We start from the raw sequence: 7,776 nt of genomic DNA on the forward strand, positions 1-7,776 counted from the left end.
TTTTGAATTTATGTTTTTATTCTAATGTATTAACTTCCAGATTAATATCATACATATATATGTATGTACAATATCATATATGTGTGTGTGTGTGTGTGTGTGTGTGTGTGTGTGTGACATAACTAATTATCTAAATTTCTATAGTGGGTCTCCAATTTCTTTGACTATTCTGAGTAAATTAGATAAGCATCTTCAAATTGAGTTTATCCTTAGGAGAACAATTATTCATACAGTAATAGAGTTTACTGAAAGAGTCCTTATTCAGAAGTTTTTTCAATTAAAACTTAATATACAAATCTGAAATGCTTAACTGTAAAATGTAGGTCAATGAGTTTCCTCAGGCTGAATTCAAATATGAAAGCTAAAGGCTGTAATAAAAGTCCATCCTTCATCTTCGTAAACACTCTCAATTATGGGACTCCTAAGATTTTAGCAGATATATTATTAGATTCATTTATTTTCTCTCTATTTGCATAAAATAAAATAAAATAGTTTCCTTATTTGAGGTGACATTAAAGAACATTAGGTTATAGGTAAAGAAAAGTTAAGAAAATCTATGAAATTCTATAATATAGTCAAATTATACACAGACCAAAAATGTTTCCCTTAGAAAACAATGGTAGAGATGGCTTGTGCTCATCCAGAGTTGTATGTCCTTCCCTTTCAGGACAAATGGGGACGACAGGAGAGCAATGTGACTAGTTTTGGCCAATGAAATATTTAGGACTGAGGCAGTAAAAGTGCTTGTATGATTCTTCAGTTGCTCCTTCCTCTGTTGTGATAGCTCTGGAAGACCTCTCATAACCAGGTAGTGGTCCAAACAATCAACGCATTCCATTTTGCTGAAAGACTGTCAGAGGCTCCCACACCCAGCCTAGACTCTGAGTGAGCAAGAAGTAACTCTGATGCCTCAGATATGCTGGGGATGTTGACTATTGCAACGCAACCTATCTTGACTAACATAGAAATACAATCACTTTTCTCTCATCTTCCAACCTTCCTCAGCACGTCTCCAGTGAAATGATGACTTTCAGCTTCACAGATGACATGGACAATGAGAAAGAGGCCATGCTTCTAGGCAGCTCTGAATCGTGGTAAAGAGAATGATCTATGAAGTCAGATGGCCTACCTTTCAATCCTGGCTTGATCACTCATTGACTCTATGGACTTGAGTATTACACTTCTGGCACCATAGTTTCCATATTAGTAAAATGTGGGTATTAATAAGGTCTAAGTTATAGGGCTGTTAGAAAGGAAAAATGATGTAATGGTGGGAAAATATTACATACAAAACACTTAGACCAAGATTCCACAGAAAAGAAGCCTCTGACAAGGGTTAGAAATCATACGTCTTCTCACCATTTATTCCTAACCCACTGTAAGACATATGTTGTCATTTTAGCTGACCCCAAATTCCCTTTTGTGGTTAGGAGAATTGACAACTACATTATCAAATAGTGGAAAATCATATCTATGGTCTAATAACTAAAGGATAGAAATGTTTTCATTAGAGAGAACTCTATTGTTCTGATTCTTTAGTGGTTCTGCAGAGTTGAGGAACTTCTATTTTCAGCTCTCAGGGTCAGTGATAAACAGATGGAATTCACAGATGAAATATCACAGAATGTTTGTGACATATTCAGGGTCAAATGGTATTAATAACATAAATCCAGGACTTCTTAGGGAAAAACCCCAAGACAGTAGACAGCTTTGGACTCAGAGAAAAAACTGAAAAGTGAAGCTACTAGCATAATACATGAGAAAATGAGGCTTGCATTATTCAGCAGCTCATTCATTTTGACAGAAGCTAAATTGCCTGAAATCCCTTTCATATTCTGAAAAGATCAAACACATTAAGAAGGTCAAAACAACATTAGATAACCCCTTTCAACCATTAAAATGCCTGTTCAGAATAAAGGAAAGTTTCAAATTAAAGTTCACGGCTGCAAAGAGCAAAATTAAAGGTGATATTGGGGAAAGAAAAAGCATGGAGAGCCAAGTTGGCATTGAAATGTCAATGCAGATAATTACTCAGGGAGTGACTTTAGGCAAAATCCTGAAATTCAGATCCTGGGTTTCTTCACCTATAATTCAGGATATACCTATATATCATTTTACATTCCTATGAGACTTACAGTCACTATAATGCATGGAGAATTTCTGATAACAGTTAATGTTTTAGTCTTCCTATCTGATCAGTCTGCCAGTCATAAATTAAAAGCAATATAAAGATGAAAATAAATATAAGTAAATATATAACAAATAAAAATATATGCATAAGGATGAAAATCCTCATTTTCCCTTTGCCATCACACATATTCTATACTTCATGCTGATCTAACTACATCTTAAAGAGAAAGCTATTTGCCAAGCTTCTTCGGTCTCACTTTAGTTTTATCTTGCATACAAAAGACCAGCATAATAAATCCAAGTGATTCAAATGAAACAACAACCTATGTGATTTCTGCTTCACTAAGATGTAGCTAACAGTACTTTTATGTCCTAAACTTTTGTGTTCATTCAATGGTGGAATTACATCTGTCATTAATTCAGAATCATGCAACTTGAGTGACTCTAAAACTTTCAACCATTTAGTCTAAAAACTTAATTGCAATGTCACAGTCACACATCAACCCAAAAAACACCATGCAATTTCATGATAATGTCCTGTAATTGTCAGGTTCCATGCACTTTACCTAATTAAATGATATGGTTTTTATTGACCTTTATTGCTTATAAATCAGTTACTTACTTAGAAGTCATTAATATTTTACCAAAGTACATTATAATATAATTTCTCTTCTTGCTACAAATTTAAGTGTATATTATAGCAAAATGTGCTACCAGCAGAAAATTAGGAGAAAGAAACAATATTTTCTGGATAATTACGAGAATTGGTATTGCATTAGAGCAGATTTTCTATGGGAAAACATTCAGTCAAGGAAATTATTCATGATTTGATTGCACCACTTCCAGTGCAATTGCTTGCAGAAATAATCAGGTTTTCTTCCCAAAGTCATCCAAAAAGAGCTAAAATTAGAATATACAGATAAAGTTTCTTGCATAGTTTCAGAAACCATGTGTAGCTTCTGTACTGGCAATACTAAAAAATAACTTCTGATCAGCCCAAGAATACTGTATAGCTTGGTGACCTATCATATAATTACTACACTGAATCACTTAAGCACACGATTTTTTAGGTAACTAAACCACCTTTGCTAATAGTTTACTCTTTTTTTTTACCAGAATAATATTAAACTAATGAAAGAAGGTGTGAACATAATACCAAATTGGAAGAATGAGAAATGTTTATTTTTGTATGCCCATGTACTTTTGTGCAGATTTTTTTTTCTATATAGCTGAAGCCTGATTTAAAAAAAATCAGTTTAGGGCAGTGCAATGGTGGCTCAATAGCAGGATCCTTGGCTGCCAATGCCAGAGACCCGGGTTGGATTCTTGGTGCCTGCCCATGCAAAAAAAAAAAAAAAAAAAACAATCAGTTTAATTTCTTTCAATAAGTACTGAAGTTGGCAGAGAACTTTAGCTATTTTTTTCTTTTTGTCTTTCATCAGCAGAGATTCAATAACCAATTATCACAAAAGTGAGATAATTTGTGTTTAAATGAAAAAGTCAAAACCTTTACTATTTCTATTAAATTAATTAGTACCACATCTTTGAAAATACACATTCTATCTTTATACTAAGAAGGATATTGCCAGAAGCAGCCTATTACTGTTTTACATTTTATAGGAATACTACCTTCAAAGGAGTAACTACACTAGCTATGTTGTTGTCTGTAAACAAAAGTGCTAAGATACATATTTTTAAGAAAAAGCCTCCTCTTCAGGAGTGAAGGAAAGCAACTCTGCTTTGGATTACTCAGGGAGGGAAAAGTTGTACCATGTTTTATGGTGCCCTAATGGATGATGCATAGACTCATGCTTCAGAATTTAAATTTTGAATGCAATGTGGGCTGAATACACACATTACAGTGCCACTTAAGAGTCTTAAATTATAAATTCCAAGACAAATATTATGAAATTCTATGTTAACTGATTTTAATTTTTAAAAATTTATGTCTTTAAAGATGTAACTATGTTTGAATGAATGTTGTAAAGTTGACAGTTGAGGAGAAAAAAATGTTAGTACAATATATTCTACACATTAATGAAAAAGAAGTAATATATCAAACATATAGATTCAAACGAGTGTCTAACCACTGCTATGACCTAATATTTAATGTTGATTATAAATAAATAAACTGTAATAAGAAAGTACAGCCAATGCCTATAATATTTTGGGGTTGAGATTTAACTTAGTCTTTGTAGGCTAATCATTATTTATGAATGTATTTAATAAAACAGGTGTTAAAGTTTTGGTTATGTCACCAAACAGAAAAAGATGGTCTCTCAGGGGGTAGTTTTATCTTTCCTTTGAAGAGATAGATAAATTTAATCTTCAGAGGTTGTTTCTAGACATATGGCTCAATGTTCTTATTCAACCAGCTCACTTTTTTGCAAGCAAGTGATATGCCCTGCAGATGATTTAATGTTTCTAGGAAGCTCTACTTTGGAATCTAGTTTCCCAGTTACGGCATCGGTCAAAGTCTCAAACTCTAAGGTGATATTTAGATCTCAGAACCTGGTTAGGGAAAGAAGATGAGCCCAAGGGACTAAACCGCATGTCTTCTAAGACTGATTATAATCTCAGAATGGTCCAATACTTCATGGACTTTTGGAAGGAAATAATTATTTAAGCCTAGAGAAATGATGAAATCCTGTGTTTATTCATACCAAGGCTAAATGGATGCACTCCAAAGTTTAAGTATCCCTTGTTTCAGTATTCAACAAGTTATTTATCTGGCCCATGCTCATTAAACATACAGATTATACAATTGATAAATTTTAGATTACAGCATTCTTTGATTATTGGTCTCACATTTTGCAAAATTCCAAAAGGTTAATTTCTTCTGCTTGCATCATCCCCATGACAACACATATATGCTGAGTAAATATTTATCATGACATCCTCTATTCTTTACTTATTTTATTGTTCCTTTAAAAATAAAGTCTATTTTCTTTATCTTATTCTGCAACAAATATATTATAATCTTTTAATAAGAAGTTGTTTCAAAATAATATTCCAAATGACCATGATATAGCCTGAAAAGGTAGCAAAGAAATATGCTTGAAGATTACCTCCTTGATTAACAGAAACAAAATAAAGTTTTGAGATCAAAAGACAAATCTTCAGAAAGGTTACAGCACTCTTTATTAAATTGTACCACAAACAAATTTCCGCAAAAGATAACCCCTTCTACTAGACTTCAGTTATCAAGCTGATTTGGAAGGATAATGGATGATTTTGAATGGATACCAGCAACCCTTCTTCTTCCCATTTAATGGAATGATTTCTTCCAGGCATGAACCTGCCCTCATCATGACTCAAGGAGAGAGAAACTCATTTAGAGCTACAGGGCATAACATCAGATCACCCAAACTCTTGTGGTTGGGGACTTTACTTCGACTATGGGTGAGTAAGTGACCTGTTTTGGAAAATTAGACCAAAGAGAAAGACTTTCATTAGATGCTAGGATAAAGAGAGTTTCTCATTTAGTGTATTAAACAACAAAGAATAATGGCACTTTTCACTCTGAGTGATCAGCTTAAGGCCAGTGCTGAAAGCATCCTAACTGCTGCCAGAACCATTTCACTTTCCCCTTTGATTGTCATCTAATGTGGGTTTCCTCAAGGAAGCAGAGATCTTCCTGATGTAGGAAGTGGAACATCCACTGGCTTCACTATACTTATTTGTGGTTTTTCCTGAAGGAATGTTTAATATTGAAAGAGTCTAAGGGCCCTGACAGTGTAGTAGGGATTCAACAGATGGTCTTTGATGTACCAAATGAGATACAAATGTGTGCATTTCTATTTATGGCTTCGATAATGATATTCACTTTAGGAATTTTTGACATGCATTCGCTGTGGTTTTCCCCAAACTTTGTCAAAAATGCTATCCATTCTAATGAATACCCACAGGGGATTAAATGAATCACTGCTTTATTTTCATTCTGAGGAATGTTTGGTTTTGTCATTATTAGCTATTTTTTATAAACACAATAACATTTCCAAAGACCAAAATGTATTACATGTATAGCTTAGCTTAACATATAATCATAATTGTGTAGTATAGCAAATCATTTTTGGTATTGTCCTCCGCATTTAATAATGCAAAATTAGTGGTAAACATTTTTAGAAAAAATAAAATAGTCCTTCAGTATTAAAATTTCTTATTAAAAAAACATTAGATCAAAGTTAAGCATATGAAGTTATTAATGCATAGATGAGTTAGGTATGAATAAAATGAATTGAATCCCATCTTTTGTAGTAAATCAATATATTTGAAATCTGCAGGTCACAGTTTATCATAGTTCAATTGCAAAACCAACATATTTATGTTTTTCATTATTTATGGTTTTTGATGACGAAACATTTAAAATAATGCATAACCATGACATAAACAACATACTGCATACTCACCAGGCCATTTTTATGCCACTTTGCTGAATGCAGGATTAATATATTTGGGCTTTTTGTTGCTTGAGTAGAAAGGTCTCATTGCTTATTTTATGTGTATAATATAGAAAATTTTAAAAAAACAAAAAGGTTATTTTTTTTCTCTTTCAATGGCATACTTCATACAGTTGTAGTGATTGGTTTCCTCAAGATCGTCTTCTGTGGTTTTGGTGCTGTTGGAGGAGGCACAGTTGTGGGTCTGAGAGGAGGAAAGCTGTTACTGTGGCTTATTCCCAGTCCCCAATTTTCTACTTGGAAAGGAGGGAGATGGGCTGAAGAAAGGAGGGGAGGGCCTGATGAAGAAACTTTTCTGGTGGGTGGACAGGTTCACTGTGCAAGTGGACCTCTCTGTTTTCATGTTATACCAGGTATCACAGTCTGGACAATAGCCATGGTATTGCACCTTTTCATTAAAACGTACCCACTCCCAAGGCCCTCCCTGAGGACACCTATCTTTGTCAGGTCTATGCATCAGAGGAGTCTTGTCCAAGTTACTATTGGGTATACAGCAGATGTCCCCACTGGGAATTTTGTTCAGTCCACCTGGTAAACCTGCATTTCATTGAAGGGTGCCATTGGTCTTTACAGGATTGGCAGTTGGCCCCACCCTTTGGGAGTTGTCACACTTCACAGGTGTCATCCTAGAAGAAGGGGGTGGAGGGTTTGGCTTTCTCAAGACTGTGAGGATAGCAGATGAGTGTGCCAGAGGCTTAATGAAGGGTGCATTAACCTGCACTTGATCTTCTCTATGCTGGAGGCTGTTGTGCCGCTGGAGCTACTATTGAGGGTGTCCAGTTTGGAGCTGTTCATCATCTCATCCTCCAGCTGCAGGTCGGAGGTCAGGGTATCAATCTGTTCAACCACCTGGTGGAAGGGACAAGGTAATTGTATTGAAGAATGACACAAAGCAAGATACAGAAGAAACAGTTTCTTCCTTTCTAGCTTTAGTCTGGGAGACATGACTAATAATGAATTGTGCATTCCATTGTGGCTTAATTTTCTCATCCAACAAATTTATGGAATAACTATCAAAGCCCCAAGTGCCAACTGTTTGATAACATACTGACTTGACAGGCTTAGAATATAATAAACTTGATGTAAGTGTTCAATTTCTGGTTCTGCTGTAGTCATCAAAGATGGAATCCTGAAGCAGGATTATAACAGATTTTTGAAAATAAGAGGAGAGGATTTCCTTTCTGCT

The 7,776-nt window shown here is 34.7% G+C and overlaps 1 pseudogene; it reads right to left on the reverse strand.

Annotated features, from left to right (window-relative positions):
• Positions 1-6,695: 6,695 nt before the first annotated feature.
• On the reverse strand, positions 6,696-7,436 carry LOC143676145 (protein Largen pseudogene; annotated as a pseudogene).
• Between the last annotated feature and the right edge of the window lie 340 nt (positions 7,437-7,776).

This window comes from Tamandua tetradactyla, chromosome 3, assembly GCF_023851605.1.
Source record: "Tamandua tetradactyla isolate mTamTet1 chromosome 3, mTamTet1.pri, whole genome shotgun sequence".
NCBI classification, from domain to species: domain Eukaryota; kingdom Metazoa; phylum Chordata; class Mammalia; order Pilosa; family Myrmecophagidae; genus Tamandua; species Tamandua tetradactyla.